At 37.9% G+C, this 23,827-nt stretch overlaps 1 protein-coding gene across 1 annotated transcript in view; it reads left to right on the top strand.

The window, feature by feature from the left end:
• LOC148162045 (membrane-bound transcription factor site-2 protease-like) overlaps window positions 1-23,827 on the top strand; it is a 95,489-nt gene that overhangs the window by 71,105 nt on the left and 557 nt on the right. The gene's annotated exons all lie outside the window — the stretch shown is intronic.

The following is a 23,827-nucleotide window of genomic DNA, read 5'->3' as shown; positions in this document are numbered from 1 at the left end:
TATGCATCCAGCTTCCCTGCTCTGATACCTGGGAGCTCTGCCACACTCAGGCAGCCCTGGTCTTTCTGTGACCCGGAGGGTCCTGAGACCACACTGTCCCAGAGAAGGTTCCACCACCCCCAACCACCCCACCCCCCGACTTAGCCACTGGAGTGACATCTCTCAGTGGAGCAGTCTTCTGAAAGTTCCGATTTTGTGCTCCGCTGCTCTACCACTTGCCAGAAGCAGCCGACGGAGGCCCCCTCCCCCTCTGTCTATCCTCCCGAATATCACCTCAGATACCCTTCTCTGCATGTCCTACTTTCCAGAAAGTGGTCGCTTTTCTGTTCAGAGACTTGTTGCTATTCTTTTCTTCGATCTCTTGTTGAGTTAGGGGGTTTTCAAAATGGTTTGATCCCTAACCAGCTGAATTCCTGGGACCAGACAAAATCCAGGTCTCCTATTCCTCCGACATCTTGCTACCCCCATTTGAGCCATTTTGACAGATGTGAGGTGGTATCTTATTGTGGTTTTCATTTGTATTTCCCTGATGATGAGTGCTGGTGAGCATGTTTTCAAGTGTCTATTAGCCATCTGGATGTCTTCTTTGAAAAAGTGTCTATTCATGTCTTCTGCTCATTTCTTAACTGGATTGTTTGTTTTGGGGGCATTGAGTTTGATAACTTCTTTATAGATTTTGGATACTAACCCTGTATCAAATATGTTTGCACATATCTTCTCCCATTCTGTAGATTACTTTTTAGTTTTGTTGACTGTTTCCTTTGCTGTGCAGAAGTTTTTAATCTTGTTGAAGTCCCAGTAGTTCATTTTTGCTTTTGTTTCCCTTGCCTCTGGCGATGTGTCTAATAAGAACGTGCTATAGCCGAGGTCAAAGCAGTTGCTGCCTCTAGGATTTTGATGGTTTCCTGTCTCCCACATTCAGGTTTTTTGAACCCATTTTGAACTTATTTTTGTGTGTGGTATAAGAAAGTGGCCCTGTTTCATTCTTCTGCATGTTGCCCTCCTATTCCCCCAATGCCATTTGTTGAAGAGACTGTCTCTTTTCCTGCTGTGGCTACTCTTTTCCTGATTCCTCAAAGATTAGTTGACCACAGAGTTGAGGGTCCACTTCTGGGCTCTCTATTCTGTTCCATTGATCTATGTGTCTGTTTTCGTGCCAGTACCATGCTGTCTTGATGACCACAGCTCTGTAATAGAGCTTGAGGTCTGGAATCCTGATGCTGCCAGTTTTGGTTTTCTTTTTCAGGATTGCTTTGGCTCTTTGGGGTCTTTTGTGAACCTATGCAAATTTTAGGATTCCTTGTTCTAGCTCCAGGAAATACGCTGGTGGTATTCTGATAGGGATTTCATTAAATGTGTAGATTGCTTTGTGTAGTATACACATTCTGACAATGTGTCTACTTGCACTCCATGAGCTTGGGATGCTTTTCCATTTCTTTGTGTCCTCTTCAATTTCTCTCACAAGTGTTCTATGGTTTTCAGAGTACAGATCTTTTACCTCTTTCATTGAAATTATCCCTAGGTATGTGGTGGTTTTTGGTGCAGTTGCAAATGGGTTGGATTCCTTGATTTGTTTTTCTGTGGCTTCGTTACTAGTGCATAGAAATGCAACAGACTTCTGCACATAAATTTTATATCTTGTGACTTTGCTGAATTCATGTATGAGTTCTAGCAATTATTTGGGTTTTCTACATAGAGTATCATGTCATATGCAAATAGTGAAAGTTTGGCTTCTTCCTTGCCAATTTGGGTGCCTTTTTACTTCTTTTTGTTGTCTGATTGCTGAGGCTAAGACTTCCAGGACTATGTTAAGTAGCAGAGGTGACAGTGGACATTCCTATCGTGTTCCTGACCACAGGTAGGAGAAAGGCTCTCATTTTTCCCCCTTGAGGGTGATATTAGCTCTGGGTCTTTCGCATATGGCCTTTATGATGTTGAGGTATGGTCCATCTATCCCTACTAAAGGATGAGGGCTTTTATCAAGAAAGGATGCTGTATCTTGTCAAATGCTTTTTCTGCATCTATTGAGAGGACCATGTGGTTCTGCTCCTTTCTTTTATTAATGTGGCCTGTCGCGTGATTGATTTGCAACGATTGAACCACGCCTGCAGCTCAGGAATAAATCCCACTTGATCACGGTGAAGAATCCTTTTAAGGTACTGTTGAATCTGATTTGCAAGGATCTGGTTGAGCATTTTTGCATTCATGTTCATCAAGGATATTGGCCTGTAGTTCTCCTTTTCAGTGGGGTCTGTGCCTGGATTTGGATTCAAGGTAGTGCTGGCCTCATAGAAGGAATGGGGAAGATTTCCTTCCATTTGTATTTTTTGGAACAGTTTGAGAAAAGTACATATGAACTCTTCTTTAAAGGTCCAGTAGAGTTCCCCTGGGAAGCCATCTGGCCCAGGACTTTTGTTTGTTGGGAGATTTTTGATTACTGATGCAGATTCTTTCCTGGCCATGGATCTGTTCAGATTTTCCATTTCTTTCCTGTTTCAGTTTTGGTAGTTTGTATGTCCCTAGGAATTTGCCCACTTCTTCCAGGTTGCTCAGTTTGTTGGCATATAAGTTTTCATAGTATTCTGTTATGATTGTTTGCATTTCTGTTATGTTTGTTGTGATCTTCTCTCTTTCATTTGTGATTTTATCTATTTGGCTCCTTTCTCTCTTCTGTTTGATAAGTCTGGCTAGAGGCTTATCAATTTTATTCATTCTTTCGAAGAACCAGTTCTTAGTCTTGTTGATCTGTAGTGGTTTTGTTGTTGTTGTTTCTATATCGCTTATTTTGGCTCCAATCTCTATTATTTCCCTTCTTCTGCCGGTTTTAGGCTTTATTTGCTAATCTTTTTCTTTTTAAAAGATTTTATGTGTTTATTTGACAGAGAGAGAGACACAGCGAGAGAGGGAACACAAGCAGGGGGAGTGGGAGAGGGAGAAGCGGGATTCCAGCGGAGCAGGGAGACCCATGCAGGGCTCGATGCGGGGCTCGATCCAAGGACGCTGGGATCACGACCTGAGCCAAAGGCAGACACTTAGCGACTGAGCCACCTAGGCGGGCCGGCTAATCATTTTCTAGTGAGAGTGGGCATTCTTATCTACTTCCTGACCTTAGGGGAAATCTCTCAGTTTTTGTTGTTGTTGTTGTTGTTGTTGTTGTTGTTTTCTACTGAGGATAATGTTAGCTGTGGGATTTTTAATATATGCTGAGGAATGTTCCCTCTAACCCTACCTTGTTGAGTTATCTTATCATAGGTGCATGTTGTACTTTGTCAAATGCTCTGTCTGCAGTTACTGAAATGATCATATGGTTTTCTCATCCTTTTGTGTTATTGTGATGCGTCACAGTGATTGATTTACAAATATTGAACCACCCTTGCACCCTTTGATCCCAGGAACAAATCCGTGTTATTTGAGATAAATGACATTTTAAATGTATTGCTGGACTTGGTTTGCCAATATTTTGTTGAGGATTTTTGTATCTAGGTTATCTAGATATTTTGCATCTAGGTTACCTAGAGATACTGAACTGTAGTCTCTTTTTGGGGAGTGTTTTTTGTTTTGTTTTGTTTTGTTTTTATCTCATTTTGGAATTAGAGTGATGCCGGCCTCATACGATTAATTTGTAAGACTTCCATCCTCTTCTCTTGTGGAATAGTTTGAGAGGAATATGTATTAATTCTTCTTTAAGTGCTGGGTAGAAATAGCCTGTGAGGCCATCTGTTCCTGGACTTTTGCTTGTTGGTATGTTCTGCTGTTGTTGTTGTTGTTGGTGGTGGTGGTAGTGTTGGTGGTGGTGGTGGTGGTGGTGGTGGTGGTGGTGGTGGTTTTTGGACTAATTCAATTTCTTTGCTGGTGAATTGGCCTGTTCAAATTTTCTTCCTGCTTCAGTTTTGGAAGGTTTTATGTTTCTTGGAATTTATCCATTTCTTCTAAGTTGTCTCACTTTTCGGCATATAATTTTTCAAAATATTCTCTTATCACCCTTTGTATTTCTGTGGTATCAGTTATTTGTCCTCTCTCATTTCTGAATTTGAGTCTCCGTCCTTCTCTGTCTCCCCTCCCTTATTCCCTCCTTCTGTCTCTCTCACTGATTACTCTAACTAGAGGTCTATTGACTTTGTTTATCTTTTCAAAGAACGACCTACTGGTTTCATTGATGTATTCTATTGTATTTGAGTTGCTATTTTGTTTTCTTCTCTAACCATTATTTCCTTAATTCTTCTGGCTTTGGGTTTTGTTTGCTCTTCTCTATTCTACCTCCTTCAAGTGTAAGGTTAGGTTGTTTAATAGAAATGTTTTTATTCCTTGAGGCTGTATTGCTATAAACTTCCCTATTTGGACCTCTTTTGACACCTCCCAAAAGTTTTGGACCATGGTATTTTCATTTTTGTTAGTCTCCATGTCCTTTTTTTTTTTTTAATTTCCTCTTTGACTTCTTGGTTGACCCATTGATTGTTCAGTAGCATGGTATTTAACCTCCATGTATTTATGTCCTTTCCAGATTTTTTCTTGTGTTTGACTTCTCATTTTATACCACTGTGGTCAGAAAAGATGCACAATATGACTTGGACTTTCCAAAACTTGTTGAGACTTCTTTTGTGGGCTAATATGTGATCTGTTCTGGGGATTGCTCCATGTGCACTTGAAAGGAATGTGTACTCTGTTGTTTTCGGTTGGAGTGATCTGAACACCTTCTGTTAGACCCATCTGGTCAAATGTGTCATTTAATGCTACTGTTTTCTTATGGTTTTCTGTTTGGATGATCTCTCCATTGATGTAAGTGGTGTGTTAATATCCCCTGCTATTATTGTGTTACTGCCCATTATTTTCTTTATATTTGCTATAAGTTGCTTGATGTATTTGGGTGCTCCCATTTTGGGTGCGTAAGTATTTATAATCGTTATATATCTGTTGGATTGTTCACTTTATGATTATGTAGTGTCCTTATTTTTCCCTTGTTACAGGCTTTGTTCTAAAATTTTTGTTGGGCTCAGCCCGTTAAGCATCTGCCTTTGGCTCCGGTCGTGATCCCAGAGTCCTGAGATTGAGTCCACATCTGGCTCCCTGCTCAGCAGGGGTCCGCTTTTCCCTCTACCCCTTCCCCTTGCTCATGATCTCTCTCTCTCTCTCTCACACTCTTCCTCTCAAATAAATAAGTAGAGCTTTTTTAAAAAGTTGTTTGTTTCGTTTTGTTTTTAAATCTATTTTGTTTATATAGGTATTGCTACCCTAGAGTTCTTTCCACTTCCATGTGCATGGTAAATGTTTCTGCACCCCCTCACTCTTTCAATCTGTAGATGATTTTAGGTCTAAAATGAGTCTCTTGAGAGCACCATATAGATGGCTCTTGTTTCTTTATCCAGTCTGACACTCTATGTCTTTTGATTAGAGCACTTAGTCCGTTTACATTCAGAGTGATTACTGATAGATATGAAGTTATTGCTATCATGATACCTGTAAAGTTGGTGTTTCTGAGGGATGTTTTTCATTCTTTTCTTTTCTTTGTTACTTTTGGTCTCTGTTTCCCATTCCAAGAGTTCCCCTTCATATTTCTTGCAGGACTAGTTTAATGGTCATGAAATCCTCTACTTTTTCTTTGTCTCTTTTTCTCTCCTTCTATTCTGAATGATAGCCTTGCTGGATCTCGTATTCTTGGTTACATAATTTTCCCATTCACATTGAATATAAGCTGTCCTTCTCCTCTGGCCTTCCTAGAGATGACACAGGCTTCTAAAACTTCAGATTTTGAGCTTCACTCCTTGTATAGACTTGTGGCCAACCCTCTTCTTTTCCTAGTCAATGTGATTGGGGAACAGTTTTTCTTTTGCCATTCACGGCACATGCTGTCACTCTTTCACTCTCTCTTCTTTCTCTCTTGCTCCTCTACATGTTTGGGGTTCCCTCTCACCCACAGTTCCCACAGTTCTTCCCCACCCCAAATCAATCCTCCACAGCTCCTACCTTCCACGAAGTGGTCATTTTTCTACCTCTAGTTGTGCAGTTTGTTCTCTCAGTCTTCAGATCAATACTTCTTGTTCAGAGTATTTAATATTATCTAGCTGTGTTTGAGGGTCCCCCACTATTCTGCAGTCTTAACTCCTTCTTCTGGAGTGTCATATTTTCAATGATACTCATTTAATATCAAAGCAATCCAGAGGTTTCTTCAGGAAAGTCAAGGAAGGGCAGAGAAAACCATTTAAGATTGGTTAGTTTGAAGAATTTGGACAACTCTATACTATAGGGGTGATCTCTAGTTGCCTGACTGCTGGTCCTGGATAGTTTATTATAATTTATTGACAGAAAAAATATTATCTTGGTGAGAGAGTTGGATATCAAAGAGGCTATCATCTCAGCCTTGGATCCATGCTGTATATACGAATGATGAGTCCCAGGGAAGTTGACTTGTAGGACAGAGGTAAATACTTTGATCAATAAGTTTGGACCTGTGATTAATGAGTGCTAATGACACAGATAGAATTAAATAAAACAGAAAATTGGAACAGGAAGCTGCAAGTTATCATTCTCTCATGTAATTGTCAAAGAGCAGAAACTTCAGCTGTAATGTTAGGATGTTTATTTGAGAATTTTCTTGCTTCTTGAAGTAGGCTTGTATTGCTATATACATTACTCTTATGTCTGCTTTGGCTGCATCTCAAAGATTGTGGACCATCATGATTTGAGTTTCATTTGTGTCCATGTGTTTTTTATTTCTTGTTCAATTTCCTGGTTTACCCATTCATTCTTTAGTAGGATGTTCTTTAAACCCATGTGTTTGTGGTCTTTCCAAACTTTTTCTTGTGGTTGACCTCAAGTTCCATAGCATTGTGGTCAGAAAAGATGAATGCTATGATCTCAATCTTTTTGTAGCTATTGAGGCCTGATTTGTGATCCAGTATATGATCTATTCTGGAGAGTTTACATGTTCACTTAGAAGGAATATGTATTCTGGTTCTTCAGGATGAAATGCTTTGATTATATGTTAAGTCCACTGGCCCAGTGTATCATTCAAAGCCCTTGTTTATTGGTTAATTTCCTGCCTAGATGATCGGTCCATTGCTGTAAGATGGGTGTTAAAGTCTCCTACTACTGTTGTGTTATTATCAATGAGTTCCTTTATGTTTGTTATTAATTGTTTTATATATTTGGGTGCTCCCATGTTGGGGCCGTAAATACTTATAACTGTTCTATCTTCTTGTTGCATAGTACCTTTCATTATGTTATAGTGCCCTTCTTCATCTCTTGTTATAGCCTTTAGTGTGAAATCTAGTCTGATATAAGTATTACTCTTCTGGCATTCTTTTGACATCCATTTGCATGTAATGTGTCCCTATATCCTCACTTTCAATCTGCAGGTCTTGAATGAATGAGTCTCTTGGAGGCAGCATATAAATGGGTCTTATTTTTCTAATCCATTTTGACATCCTATATCTTTTGATTGGAGCATTTAGTCTGTTTACATTCAGAGTTATTATTGATAAATGTGTATTTAGTTTTATTTTATTGTTTTATCATTATTTTGGAGATTTTCTCTGTTCCTTTCTAGTCTTTGACACTTTTGTTCTTTCCTTCCCACCCAAAGTGTTGATCTTAATATTTCTTGCCTGACAGGTTTAGTGGTGATGAATTCCCTTGGTTTTTGTTTGGGAAACACTTTATCTCTCTCCTTCTATTTTGAATGATAGCCTTGCTGGATAAAGTATTCTTGGCTGCAGATTTTTCCCATTCAGCACTTTGAATATATCATGCCACTCTCTTCTGGCTTGAAAAATTTCTGTTAATAAACCTGCAGCTAACCTTATAGGTCTTCCCTTGAAGTTAGGGACTTCTTTTTTCTTGCTGCTTTTAGGATTTTTTTCTTTTTTACCATATTTTGAAAATTTAACTACAAGGTGTCTTGTGTTAACATAATACCAAAGTGTTAACATGCTTTTGTTGAATTTGATGAGAGTTCTCTGTGCCTAATAGACGTGGATGTTTGTTTCCCTTCCCAGATTAGGGAGGTCTTCAGCTCTAACTTTCTCAATTACTTTTTTCTGCTCTCTTTTCTCTTTTTGTTCTGGAACTCCTATAATACAAATGTTATTATATTTGATGGAGTCTTTGAGTTGCCTGATCTCATAATCTGTCATTCTTCTTCCTCTTTCATTCAGCTTCATTATTTTCCATAATTGTATCTTCTATATCAGTTACTCATTCTTCTGCTTCTTTCATTTCTGTGGTTATTACCACAAGTCAGTTTGAATCTTGGTATTGCATTTTTCATTTCTGATTTTTTTTTAGTTCTTTTATCTCTGTGGTAAGGATCTCCCTGATGTCTTTCATGCTTTTCTCAAGTCTAGCAAGTATCATTATGTTTGTTTATTTAAATTATGCATCAACAATATTACTTATATCTATTTTGATTAGATTTCTGGCCATGAGATCTTTCTTTTTCTTTCTTTGTGGATGAATTTCTCCATCCAGCATTTTGTCTAAGTCTGTGTAGTCTTCTTTGTATTAGAAAATCCTGTTAGGGGCACATTGGTGGTGCAGTTGGTTAAGTGTCTGATTTTGGTTTTGGCTCAGGTTATTATGATCCTGGGGTGGCGGGATTGAGCCCGGTGTTGAGCTCCGTGCTCACTGGGCAGTCTGCTTGAGATTCTCTCTCCCCTCTCCCTTTGCCTTTCTCCCTGCTCTCTCTCTCTCTCTTTCAAATAAATAAATCTTTTTTAAAAAGAAAATCATGTTATGTCTCCTGCTCCTATGAATAGCGGCTTTGTGAAGAAGAGGTCATATAATGTCCTGGGTCTGTCACATCAGGGAGTGTCTCTGGTGTGTGCTGCCTGCACCCTGCTGCTGTGTCCTTCAGACCAATTGTCTGCAGAGGCTCTCCTTGCCAGCAATGGGCAGTGTTTGTACCTTGTCCAGATTGTGATGAGTTTTAAGCAGGTGTGCTCTCATCTGCTTGTTATATGAGATCTGATGCTTTTCCCCTAGAATTGAAGCTTTTCAGAAGTCTGTCGTCAGTACATGTGGAGCATGTGTGCATTTGTGCTGCTCTTCTCTGGAAGAGGCCCCATGCACTGGTCCTTAGGCACACTTACCAGAGAGAAGCAGGACCAGCAGAGCACAGGGAGATGTGACCGGTTGTAAGCAGTTTAGGCACCCAGTACTGACACTGTACTATTTAGTAAAGCTGGCTTATGCTGGATGGCAGGGGAGAAAATGATGCCAGCCAGCTTCTTTTTCCCCAGAGGGGGAGTTCATGATTGTTGCTCCCAGAGAAACCCTCTCAGAATGGTGAATAATTTTCTCTAGTGTGTCCTGGGCATTTTTCAGATCCACTGTTTCACACCATCTCAAGATTCCTTGTCTTTCTGAAGCAGCACAATGCACTTTGGTCTTTATCACAGCCAAATCTGATGACTTTTAAAACTCCAAGCTTTATGGACCTAGTGTGGCAAGGTACCTGTGCTGGTTTCCTGGGTAAAGGTTTCACCTGCTGGAACCAGTGCAGGTTTGACCTAGAAAGGCAGTTGTGCTAGAGGCAGGGGCATGTGATTTGGAGAAAGCAGGCAAAATAGGCACTATTTGTGTTAGCCACCCTTGGCAGGTGTCTCTGAGCCTATGCTCAGGGGTGGGAGAAACAAAGTGGCAGCCACTGTCCCCAGAGAGGGATGTCTCGCAAAGGCACTCAAAGAAGAGTAAGTAATCTTTCCCTGTGTGTCTTAGGTATACTTCGGAACATGCCATCTATCTCAGGGTTGCTTGCCTGCTTTCTCCCCAGGAGTAGAGCAGTATCCTCAGGTTTATTTCCCAGCCAAGCCCACAGACTTCTAAAACTCCAGTCTTTGAGCCTGCTGGTTGCAAAAACTCACAAACACCAGCCCCTCTCTTTTTTCCCCAGCCAATGTCTTTGGGGAAGTGTTCTCCTTCTGTATATCCCTGTGTAGTCCACTCTCTCACATTATTTATGATCAAGACTCCCTCCCTTCCACAATACCATGGTCTGTTTGTCCCCTAAATCATGTCTCCATACTTCCTACCTTCCTTGATGTGGCCTTTTCTCTTTCTTTAGTTTGTTCTGTGAGTCCTCAGGCCTATTATTGTGTATTCAGAATGATTAATAGTTATCTAGTTGTGTTTAAGGGACAAGGTATGCCTAGGGTCCTCTCATAATGCTGCCATCTTATTGAACTTATAATAGAGAATTTGAAGTAGTTGTCATAAAGATATTCACTGGACTGCAAAAAAGGGTGGAGAACTTCATTAAGACTTTCAACAAAGAGATAAAAAATAACATATGAAGACCTCAGTAAATGAAATTAAAAATAAAATATTGGCATAAATAGTAGCCTGAATAATCAGCGTAATGTATCAGCGCTGTGAAGGATAGACTAATGTAAAGCAAACTGAAGATAGAGACAAAAATTACTGCATAATGAGGGGCGCCTGGGTGGCTCAGTCATTAAGCATCTGTCTTCAGCTCAGGTCGTGATCCCGGAGTCCTGGGATCAAGCCCCACACTGGGCTCTCTGCTCAGCAGGAAGCCTGCTTCTCCCTCTCCCACTCCCCCTGCTTGTGTTCCCTCTCTCGCTGTGTCTCTTTCTGTCAAATAAATAAAATCTTTAAAAAAAAAAATTACTGCATGATGAGAATACATGTACAAAATTCAGTGACACCATTTACTGTAATAACATTCATATTATAGGGATCCTAAAAGGAGAAGAAAGAGAAAGAGGGGCATAAAATGTATTTGAAGAAATAGTAGCTGAAACTTTCCTAGTTAAGGAATCAGAAATCCAGATCCAGGAGGCACAGATATCCCCGAATCAATCCAACCCAAGGTGGTCCACATGCAGGCACAGAGAAATGAAAATAGTAAAAAATAATAATAAAAAATTGTAGAAGTTGCAAGGGAGAAAAGAATAGTTACATACAATGAAAACCCCATAAAAATCAGTGGATTTTTAGAATCTCTGCAAGCCAGAAGGGGTGGCCTGATATATTCAATGCCGAATGAGAAAAACTCGTGCCATGAACACCCTATCCAGCAAGGCTATTAATCAGTATAGAAGGAGAGATAGTTTCCCGGACAAACAAAAGTTAAAGGAATTCATGACCACTAAAGCAGCCCTCTAAGAAATGTAATGGGAGACTGTGAGTGCAAAACAATAAGTAGGATTAAGAAAAATAGGAAGTACAAAAAAAATCTAAGTATGTCTGTAAAAAATCAGTCAAGAGAAGTAAAAAATTTTAAAAAAATGTAAATTATGATACCAAATATCTGAAATGTGAAGTGAAGAGGAGTAAATAATGACTTCAAAATTAAGTGACCATCAGCTTAATGTAGAACACCAAATGCAGGTTATATATAAACTGAAGGGTAACCACAATGAAAAAAACAGTAATAGATATGCAAGAAATAAAGAGTTAGGAATCCAAGTGTTTCACGCAAGAAAACCAGCAAACCATGAAATAGCACGAGAAGAAAAGATCAGAGAAAAACTAACTAGAAAAATAACCACAAAACTGTAACAACATGGCAATAAATACCTATCTATCAATAATTACTTTGAGTGTAATAGGATCAAATGTTCCAAGAGACATAGGGCATCAAAATGGGTAAGCAAATAAGACCCATCTATATGCTGCCTACCAGAGACTCCTTTTACACCTAAAGACACCTGCAGATTGAAAGTGAGAGGATGGAGAAACATTTATCACATAGGTGGATGTCAAAATAAAGCCAGAGTAGCAACACTTATATCAGAAAATAGACTTTAAAACAAAGATTGTAAGAAGAGACAGAGAAGGACACTATAAAATAATGAAGGAGAAAATGAAACAAGAAAATATAACAAGTGTAAATATTTATGCCCTCGACATGGGAGCACCCAAATATATAAGACAATAACAAACATAAACGAACTCACTGATAATAATACAATAATAGTAGGGGACTTGAACACCCCACTCACACCAATTAACAGATCATCTAAGCAAAAAGTCAACAAGGAAACAAGGCCTTTGAATGACACACTGCACCACACAGACTTAACAGATATATTCAGAACATTCCATCCTAAAAACAGAATATACCTTGTTTTTACATGAACATGAAATATTCTCCAGAAGAGATCACATATTAGACCACAGAATAAGCTCAACAAATTGAAGAAAAACTTCCAAATACATTCTATGAGGCCAGCATTTATGCTGATACTATAACCAGAGAAAGACATTATGAAAGAAAGAAGGAAAGAAAGAAGGAACGAGAAAAGAAAGAAAGAAAGAAAGAAAGAAAGAAAGAAAGAAAGAAAGAAAGAAAGAAAGAAAGAAAGAAAGAAAGAAAGAAAGAAAGAAAGAAAGAAAGAAAAGAAAGAAAGAAAGAAAGAAAGAAAGAAAGAAAGAAAGAAAGAAAGAAAGAAAGAAAGAAAGAAAGAAAGAAAGAAAGAAAAGAAGAAGGAACTAAGGAAGGAAGGAAGGAAAAGAGGGAGAGAAAGAGAGAAGGAGAGGAGAGGAAGGAAGGAGGGAGGGAGGGAGGGAGGAAGGAAGGGAGGGAGGGAGGGAGGGAGGGAGAAAGAGGAAAGAAGAAAGAAAAAGAAAGAAAAGAAAGAAAGAAAGAAAGAAAGAAAGAAAGAAAGAAAGAAAGAAAGAAAGAAAGAAAGAAAGAAAGAAAGAAAGAAAAGAAAGAAAGAAAGAAAGAAAGAAAGAAAGAAAGAAAGAAAGAAAGAAAGAAAGAAAGAAAGAAAAAAGAAGAAAGAAAGAAAGAAAGAAAGAAAGAAAGAAAGAAAGAAAGAAGGAAGGAAGGAAGGAAGGAAGGAAGGAAGGAAGGAAGGAAGGAAGGAAGGAAGGAGGGAAGGGGAAGGAGGGAGGGAGGGAGGGAGGGAGGAAAGGAAGGAGGGAGGGAAGGAAGGAGGGAGGGAGGGAAGGAAGGAAGAAGGGAAGGAAGGAAGAAGGGAAGGAAGGAAGGAGGGAAGGAAGAAAGAAAGAAAGGAGGGAAGGAAGGAAGGACGGACATCTTTCTTCTTAGCCTCAAAATCTTAGAAAAAAATTTATTATGGTAACAACAAAAACTATCATCTTAACTATTTTTAAGTGTACAGTTCAGTGGTATTAAATACAATTATAATGTTGTGCCGCCATCACTACCATCCATCTCAATAACTATTTTCATCTTGAAAAACTGAAACTCTGTGCCCATTAAACAATAACTCTTCATTCCCTGTCTCTCTCAGCCCTAGCAGCCACCATCCTACTTTCTGACTCTGATTGGACTACTCTAATTACTTTATAAGTGTGTTTTTTTTGTGCGTTTTTATGAGTTGCTTATTTCACTTAGTGTAATGTCTTCAAGCTTCAGCCATGTTGTCCCATATTGTAGAATGTCTTTTCTTTTTTAAGGTGAATAATATTTCATTGTTTGTGTGTACCATATTTTACTTGTTTTACTATGAACATGAGTGTACAATTCTCTGTTCAAAATCCTGCTTTCATTTTGTGGGGTATTTACCCAGAAGAAGAATTGCTGGATTATAGGGTAATTCTATTCTTAATTCTTAGAGGAACTCCCATCTTGTTTTCCACAGCAACTATGCCATTTTATATTACCACCGACAGTGCACAAGTGTTCCAGTTTCTCTATATCTTTGCCAATATTTATAGTTTTCTGAGTTTGTTTTATTTTTTTTTTTTAGATAATGGCCATCCTAATGGATATAAAGTGGTATCTGCATGTAGGTTTGATTTGCATTTCCCAAATTATTTGGTGAAGTAGAGCATCTTTCATGTGCTTATTGGGCACTTACATATGTTCTTTGGAGAAATGTCTATTCAAGTCCTTTGCCTATTTTGTAAATTGTATTCTTTCTCTGATGTTGTTTGAGGAGTTCCTTAGATATTTTTAACTTCTTTTATTTAAATTCAATTAGTTAACATATAGGTATCATTAGTTTCAGATGTAGAGTTCAGATATTCATCCATTGCATATAACACACAGTACTCATTACATCATGTGCCCATCATCCATCCCCCTAATCACCTCCCATCCAACAACCCTGTTGGTTTCCTATAGTTAAGAGTTTCTTATGCTTTGTCTCCCTCTCTAATATAATCTTATTTTATTTTTCCCTCCCTTCCCCTATGATCTTCTATTTTGTTTCTTAAATTCCACATATGTGTGAAATCATATGGTAATTGTCTTTCTCTGATTGACTTATTTCACTTAGCATAATACTCTCCAGTTCCATCCATGTAGTTGTAAATGGTAAGATTTCCTTCATTTTGGTGGCTGAGAAAAAATATTCCACTATATTTATCTATCATCTAGCTAGCTAGCTAGCTATACCTATCTATCTATCATCATCATCATCTATCTATCATCTAACATCTATCATCATCTGTCTATCTCACAACTTCTTTATCCATTTTCTGTCAATGGGCATCTGGGGTCTTTCCATAATTTGGCTATTGTGGACATTGCTGCTATAGACATTGGGGCAAGTGTGCCCCTATGGATCATAACATTTATATCCTTTGGGTAAGTAACTAGTAGTGCGATCCCTGGGCCATAGAGAAGCTCTATTTTTATCTTTTGAGGAACCTCCATACTCTTTTCCAGAGTGGCTGTAACAGTTTGCATTCCCACCAATACTGTAGGAGAGTTTCCCATTCTCTACATCCCCACCAACAATTGTTTCTGGATTTGTTAATTTTAGCCATTCTGACTGGTGTGAGGTGGTATCTTATTGTGATTTTCAATTATATTTCCCTAATGCCCAGTGATGTGGAACAATTTTTCATGTGTCTGTTGGCCATTTGTATATCTTTATTGGAGAAATATCTGTTCATTCCTCTGCCCATTTCCTGACTGGGTTTTCTTTGAAGGGGGGGTGTTGAGTTTTTTTATAGATCTTGGATACCAGCTTTTTATCTGTAATGTCATTTGCAAATATATTGTCCCATTCTGTAGGTTGTCTTTTGGTTTTGTCGATAGTTTACTTTGCTGTGCAAAAGCTTTTTATCTTGCTGAAGTCACAATGGTTCATTTTGCTTTTGTTCCCCTTGCCTTTAGAAATGTGTCTGGCAAGAAGTGACTGCAGCTGAGGTTGAAGAAGTTGCTCCTTATGTTCTCCTCTAGGATTTTGATGGATTCCTGCCTCACATTTAGGACTTTCATTCATTTTTAGTTTATCTTTGTGTATGGTGTAAGAGAATGGTCCAGTTTCATTCTTCTGCATGTGGCTGTCCAATTTTCCCAACAGTATTTGTTGAAGACTGTCTTTTTACTACTGGATATTCTTTTCTGCTTTGTCAAAGATTAGTTGACCACAGAGTTGAGGGTTCATTTCTGGATTCTCTATTCTGTTCCATTAAACTGTATGTCTGTTTTAGTGCCAGTACCACACTGTCTTGATGACTACAGCTTTGTAATATAGCTTGAAGTCAGGCAACATGATGCCCCCAGCTTTGTTTTTGTTTTGTTTTGTTTTGTTTCAACATTCCTTTGGCTACTTGGGGTCTTTTCTGCATCTATACAATTTTAGGATTATTTGTTCTAGCTCTGTGAAAAATGTTAATGGTGTTTTGATAGGGATTGCATTGAAAGTGTAGATTGTTTTAGGTGGTATAGACATTTTGACAATATTTGTTCTTCCAATCCATGAGCATGGAATGTTTTCCCATCTCTCTGTGTCTTCTTCAGTTTCTTTCACAAGTGTTCTGTAGTTTTCAGAATACAGATTCTTTACCTCTTTGATTCGGTTTATTCCTGAGTATTTTATGGTTTTGGGTGCAATTGTAAATGGGATCAAATCCTTGGTTTCTCTTTCTTCAATTACACTGTTAGTGTAAAGCAATGCAACTGATTTCTGTGCATTGATTTTGTATCCTACCACATTGCTGAATTGCTGTATGAGTTTTAACAATCTTGCGGTGGAGACTTTGGGTTTTCCACATAAAGTATCATGTCACCTGTGAAGAGCGAGAGTTTGACTTCTTCTCTGCCAGTTTGAACACCCTTTATTTCTTTTGGATGTCTGATTGCTGAGGCTAGGACTTCTAGTGCCAAGTCAAACAACAGTGGTGAGAGTGGGCATCCCTGTCATGTTCCTGACCTTAGGGGAAAAGCTCTTTTTTTCCTCATTGAGAATGATATTCACTGTGGGGCTTTTCATGGATGGCTTTTATGATATTGAAGTATGTTCCCTCTATCTGTGGAGAGTTTTAATCCAGAAAGGATACTGTATTTTGTCAAACGCTTTTTCTGCATCAATTGAGGGGATCATATGGTTCTTGTCCTTTCTTTTATTAATGTGATGTATTACACTGATTGACTTGTGGATGTTGAACCACTCTTGCAGCCCTGGAATAAATCTCACTTGGTCGTGTTGAGTAACCGTCTTAATGTACTGTTGCAGCGTATTGGCTAGTATCATGGTGAGAATTTTGGCATCCCTGTTCATCAGGGATATTGGTCTGTAATTCTCTTTTTTGGTGGGGTCTTTATCTGGTTTGGGGATCAAGAATGAGTTGGGAAGTTTTCCTTCCATTTCTATTTTCTGAAACAACTTGAGAAGAATAGGTATTAATTCTTCTTTACTGTTTGGTAGAATTCCGCTGGGAGGCTATCTGGTCCTAGACTATTATTTGTTGGGAGATTTTGGATTAGTTCTTCAATTTTCTTTTTGGGTATAGGGCTGTTCAGGTTTTTTATTTCTTCCTGTTTCATTTTTGGTCATTTATATGTTTCTAGGAATGCATCTATTTCTTCCAGATTGCCTAATTTGTTGGCATATAGTTGCTCATAATATGTTCTTATAATTGTATTCTTTTGGTGTTGGTTGTGATTTCTCCTCTTTCACTTATGTTTTTATGTATTTGGGTCCTTTCATTTTTCTTTTTGATAGATCTGGCAGTTTTTTGATCTTTGTAATTCTTTCGAAGAACCAGCTCCTACTTTCATTGATCTGTTTTACTGTTTTTCTGGTTTCTATTTCATTGATTTTGTTCTAATCTTTATTTGCCTTCTCTTGCCAGGCTTAGGCTTTATTTGCTGTTCTTTCTCCAGGTTCTTTCAGGTGTAAATTTAGGTTATATATTTGAGACTTCTTGTTTTTTGAGAAAGGCCTGTATTGCTATATGACCACCTTTGCCGCAACTCAAAGATTGTGAACTGTTGTGTTTTCATTTTCATTGGCTTTCATGAATTTTTAAAATTCTTCTTTAATTTCCTGGTTGACCTACTCATATTTTAGTAGAAAGCTCTTTAACCTCCAAGTATTTGAGTTCCTCCCAAATTTGCTCTTGTGATTGAGTTCAAGTCAAGGTATTGTGGTCTGAAAATATGCAGGGAATAATCCCAATCATTTGGTACTGGTTGAGACTTGATTTGTGATCCAGTATGTGATCTATCCTGGAGAATGTTCCATTTGCACTTGAGAAGAATGTGTATTCTGTTGCTTTAGGATGTAATGCTCTGAATATATCTATGAAGTCCATGTGGTCCAGTGTGTCACTGAACATTCTTGTGTTCTTGTTGATCTTCTCCTTAGATGATCTGACCATTGATGTGAGTGGGGTGTTAAAGCCCCTATTATAATTGTATTATTGTCAATGTGTTTCTTTAATTTTGTTACTAATTGGTTTATATAACTGGTTGCTCCCAAGTTAATGGCATAAATATTTACAATTGTTAGGGTAGACCTTTTAAGTATGATAGTGTTCCTCTTCATCTCTTATTATAGTCTGGTTTAAAATCTAATTTGTCTGATACAAGGATTGCTACCCTAGCTTTCTTATGATGTCCTTTAGCATGATAAATTGTTCTCCACCCCCTCATTTTCAATCTGGAGGTGTTTGGGTCTAAAATGAGTTTCTTGTAGGCAACATTTAGATGGGTCTGGTTTTATATCCAACCTGATACTCTGTGTCATTTGATTGGAACATTTAGCCCATTTACAGTCAGAGTAACTGTTGAAAGATATGAATTTAGTGCCATTGTATTACCTGTAAATTCAGTGTCTCTGTATATTGTCTCTGTTCCTTTCTGGTCTGTGTTACTTTTGGATTGTCTCTTCACTTAAAGTTTAGTTTTTCTTACAAGGCTGGTTTAGTGATAAAAAAATTCTTTTAGTTTCTGTTTCTCCTGGAAACTCTATCTTTCCTTCCAGTCTAAATGACCGCCTTGATGGATAAAGTAATCTTGGCTGTATGTTTTTCTCACTTAGCACCTTAAATATATTATGCCAATCCTTTCTGGCCTGCCAGGTCTCTGTGGACAGGTCTGCTGCCAGCCTTACATTTCTGCCCTTATAGGTTAAGGAGCTCTTGTTCCGAGCTGCTTTCAGGATTTTCTCTTTATTTCTGAAATTTGCAATCTCCTCTATTATGTCACCTGTTATCCTTTTTTTTGGGGGGGGGTGGGCATTCTCTGTTCCTCCTGGAGTTGAATGCCTGTTTTCTTCCTCAGATTAGGGAAGTTCTCACCTATAATTTGCCCAAATAAACCTTATTTCCCTCTCTCTCTCTTTCTCTTTCTCTTTCCTCTCTTCCAAGACCCCTACTATTCAAATATTATTGAACTTTACTGTATAACTGATTTCTCAAAGCTTCCCTTCACGATCCAGTAAAAATTCTTTAGATTTTATGAATAGTAATCCCCTATCAGATATGTGATTTACAAATATCCCTTCCATTCTGTAGTTGCCATTTCATTCTGTTGATGTCTTTTGATGTACAACATTTATAACTTCCATGGAGTCCAATTTGTCTATTTTTTATTTTGTTCTCCTTACCTTTGGTATTATATCAAAATGATTGTCAAAGCCAATGCAGATTTTGCCCTATGTTTGCTTATGAGTTTTACAATCTTAGGTGTTGCATTTATGCCTTTGATTCATATTTATTTTAGATGGTGGTAGGTAAGCATTCAAATTCATTCTTTTGCATATAGATATGCAGTTGTCCTTTTTCCCATTAAATGTTCTTCACATTCTTGTCAAGAATCATTTGACTAAATATATGAGAGTTTATTTTGGGGTTCTCTATTCCATTCCATTTGTCTGTATGTCTGTTTTTCTGTCAGTAACACAGTGTTTTAATTACTATATGTTTATAATAAGTTTTGAAATCAGGAAGTGTGTGTTCTTCAGTTTTATTCTGTCTCACGCATCTTTCCTAGATTTGGTGGTGTTCTTTACTGGTATTCTTGGCATCTGTTGGCTTATAGCTACTACAGGTGGGGAAAAGTTCTGCACAGAATTCATTTATACCTTTAGAAACAAGAATTATTTTGTATTGCTGCAAGTAATCTGCAATTTACAGAGTTGTAAAATAGTTTCAGATGAAGAAAAGATAGAATCTGATAACCTGAAAGACTGTGCTATAAATATTACTTAGTTTCTGTTGAAAAGAACAGGAATCTTTTTGTTTATTTGCAGTATCCTCATAACATTTAGAAATGTCTCACATTACTTGAGAAACTTAATTGGAAGAATTATAAAAGGAAGAGGTTTAAATATTAGGTTGCTTTGGATAGAGTTCTCTCTTAAATTCCTACATAGGCTTGTAGAAGGATTTTTTCTTTTTTTTTTTTTTTTGTAATCACAAAATGAATGCTTTTTCTAGGATAAGGGAGACTAAACATTGATCACAATGAAATGCCAGAGGTTTGGCTATGTTTATGAAGTGCCTTAACATACTCTTACCTTCTTGTCTTCAGAAACCCTTGTGAAATCAACAGGATGGTGCTATTGTTTTCACATTACAGATTAGGAGACTCCTAGATAAGTTTCAGGAAGCTAGTTTTCCTCCTTGAACTGGATTAGAAGCCAGGTGAAATTTGCTTCCTCCTGCTCTGAAGGCCAATCTCATTTAGTAAACACTGCATCCTGTTCCAAAATTTTTCTGATGGAGATCGCCAACATATTCTGGTGGAGGCAGCTCCAGCAGCTCTCATTTTAGGCAGCTCTTTCCATAGACTGGAAACTGAAAGGATCGTATCTTTCAACCTTTCTGTTCACCCCGTTAATTCCTGAAGAAACAACTTAAAAGCATTTCTACATCTGGACAATCTGGATGTACTGGAACTTGTATAGACCCTAAGGGAGTTAATCCCTAGAGGGACAGCTGGATAATTCCTGGTGTAGGTTAGGGATTCCTGTGATTAAATATAATTAAATACAACTCCTATAGAGATTGGGGAGAAGATTGGCATGCTGTGACTTGGCAATGTGTGTTCCTTATCCCAGTAAATTTCAAAATTTTACCTGGCTGGTTGGACACCCAGTTATGTGGTCCTGGATCTCAGTCCATGATGCTGAGCTAAGCATAATGCAGGAAGACAGGGGTCATCTGAGAATTGCAGGGTCTTGAGAGACCAGTTTGCATGGACAGAACAGTGTTGTTGTTTTTGCACATTCATTTATTCCATTTTTGTGGAATGATGAGCCGCAATTGAATGAGGAAGTCATAAAGAAATACACAGTCAGTGGTGAAGACTACAGTGCCAGTTTGGGATTGCACTTCAAGAAAATCCATGGCTTCTGTCTTGAGGAATGCATAAGGTGTCTGTCAATGCTGTCAACTTTGGCTCAACTTTCTCCTATTTGCCCTGGTGGAAATTTTTTGGTGTCTAGGTTCAGGGGTTATTAGAGCAGTGGGCTGCAGAGGGATCCTGTGAATATGCCAAACCTGACCCAACAGTGAATTAATAAGTATTCACAAATTAGAAGTTAATCTTCTAGGGTTTAAATTGAACTGGATGCCCTTTCACTGACTACCAAGCACACACTGGCACAAGAAAGCTTTAGGCTGTGGTCAACACAAGACCCAATAGTGTTTGTAAGAGGGTGAGGAATGACCACACTGCCCTGGTTGCTGGTGATCAGAAGTTCATAGTAATCTGCCAATAACTGGCCACCAGAAGTTAGGTAGGGGATGGGGGGGAAAGGAGAGGGAATTCTATAAAAGACTTTCTCTGACTTTTCCTTCAACAGGAAAGAGGCTCAGCGATTTTCCTTTACAAACAAAAGGCTAAATATTAAGTCTTCTCTTTGTTCAATTTCATTGTATAACTTTTATCTTGGAAAGTTAGATCCCAGTTATTTGACTCAAAGCATCTCCCAAACTCCTTAACACTGAGGACCCAACTTTGGAGAAACAGAATAACTGGAGGCATCCAGATTTGTAAAGAAGAAACTAATACTATTTACAAAACATGCTCTTGTACACAGTGTAGAAAATATTAACAAACAAAAACACACACACATGTGCACACACACATTTCTGTTAGAACTAATAAATAAATTCAGGAAAGTTGAAGTAAATAGGATCAACACCCAAAAGCTAATTGTATTTCTATAAATTAAAAATGAATAGTCTATTCCATTTTCCCTCCCTTCCCCTATGGTCCTCTGCACTATTCCTTATATTCCACATATTACTGAAGCGATCCGATAATTGTCTTTCTCTGCTTGAATTATTTCACTTAGCATAAGACCATCCAGTTCCAATGGAAGAAATATCAGAGAGGGAGACAAACCATGAGAGACTCTGGACTCCGGAAAACAAGTTGAGGTTTGCAGAAGGGTAGGGGTTGTGGGGATGGGGTAACGGGGTGATGGGCATTAAGGAGAGCATGTGATCTGATGAAGTCTAGGGGTTATACATAACTAATTAATCATCGAACACTACATCAAAAACTAATGATGTACTACATGTTGGCTAAATGAATTTAATTTAAAAAAGAAAATAAATGAGTGATCCAAAAATGGAAATAAGAAAACATTCCATTTTCAGAAGCATCAAAAAGAATAAAATACATAGGAATAAATTTATCCAAAGATGTGCAAAACTTGTACGTTGAAACTACAAAATATTGTTGAAAGAAATTTTAAAAGGCCTAAAAAAAGAGTGGAAAGACTTCTGTGTTCATTTATTGGAAGACTGAAAACTGCTAGCAGTACTCATTGACAGGTGATCTACAGCTGATCCCAAAAAGATCTGCCACTTCTATGCAATCCTTTTCAAAAATCTCACTTGGCTTGTGTGTGTGTGTGTGTGTGTGTGTGTGTGTGTGTGTGTGTGTGCGCGCGCGCGCGCACGCACATGCGCGTGCTTATTTTGTTTTTACAGAGATGCACAAGTTAATTCCAAAATTCACATGGGTTTACAAGGGACCTGGAAAACCAAATCAATCTTCAGAATATAGGACTAATACTTCCAAGTTGCAAAATGTACTACAAAAGTAAATACAGTATAGCAATGGCATGAGAATTGACATACAGATCAATAAGAAAATTTAGAGTAAAAAATAAACAGTCACATGTATGGTCATTTGATTTGCAACAAGAGTGTCAAAACCATGTAATTGGGGAAAAGAGTCTCTTGCAGGAATGGTGCTGGGATAACAAGTTATCAACAAATAAAAGAATGAAGTTGGACTCTACAATACATAATGTACAAACACTATACAAAATTGTTTTAAGAACTTATAAGAATTCAAAATTCTTATAAATATAAAAATTAAAACTATAAAACTTTTAGGAGAAAACATAGCTACAAATCGTCATGTCTAGAATTAGGCAATGGCTTCTTTTTTAAAAAAATATTTTATCTATTTATTTATTTGAGAGAGAATGAGATAGAGAGAGCATAAGATGGGGGAGAGTTAGAGCAAGAACCAGGCTCCCTGCCTAGCAGGGAGCCTGACGCGGGACCCGATCCTGGCACTCCAGGATCATGACCTGAGCCGAAGGCAGTCGCCCAACCAACTGAGCCACCCAGGCACCCAGGCAATGGCTTCTAAAATATGACATCAAAAGTACACATGCAAAATAAACTGGGTTTCATCATTATTAAAAACCTTTTGTGGCAAGAGAAACCATGAAGAAAGTGAAAAGGTAACTCACAGAATGGGAGAAATATTTGTAAATCATACCTGATACAGGTTTATATCCAGAATGTGTGAAGAACTCTTACATCCTAGTAAGAATAGCCCAAATTTTAAAAGGGCAAAAGAGACATTTCTCCAAAAAGATATACAAACGGCAATAAGGAAAAGATGCTAGATATCATTCATCATGGGGGAAGTACAAATCAAACTATAGTAAGATCTGATTCACACCCCCTTGGATGGCTATAATCAAAAGAATGAATAACAGGTAGCATTGTTGAGAATGTGAATAAATATGTTGCTACTGGGAATATAAAATTGTGCAGCTGCTGTAGAAAACACTTTCATCAGTTTTTCGATAAATTAAGCATAGAATTACCATATAATCCAGCAATTTCTCACTCTTAAATATATACCCAAAAGAACTCAAACCAGATTATCAAATACTTGTTCAGAAATGTTCATGGCACAATGATGTTCACAATCGTCAAAAAGTGAAAACAATACAAATGTTCATCCACAGATGAAGAAAATATGGAAGTCCAAGGTTTATATGGAGCCCTAGAGCGATTTGAAGAACTGAGAATCTTGAAATCATTATTGTAAGTGAAAGAAACCAATCTCTAGGCTGAGGGAGAATGTGGTGAGTATGGTTTTTTTGTGGTTAGATGATGAAAATATTCTGGATTTATATAGTAGTCACTGGACAACTTTATAGATACCGTAAAAATTACTTAATTGTACACTAAAAACATGGAGAATTGTATGGAGTGAATTGTATCTCTAAAAAAGTCTTAAATCTTGATTTTATCAACTGGAAACAATGTTCAGGAACCCTCAGAGCAAGGTTGCATATTAACATCATCAACAACAACTAAAACTGACTCAGCAAACGAAGTGTATTACAAATCTAATAACGAAACAGTGGCTCACAGTAGAATCCATTCAACA

This window comes from Eumetopias jubatus, unplaced genomic scaffold (genome assembly GCF_037043125.1).
Source record: "Eumetopias jubatus isolate StellerSeaLion01/CBP00866 unplaced genomic scaffold, mEumJub1_p1.0 scaffold_23, whole genome shotgun sequence".
In the NCBI taxonomy this organism is placed as follows: domain Eukaryota; kingdom Metazoa; phylum Chordata; class Mammalia; order Carnivora; family Otariidae; genus Eumetopias; species Eumetopias jubatus.
This window is presented reverse-complemented; position numbering and strand designations above follow the sequence as displayed.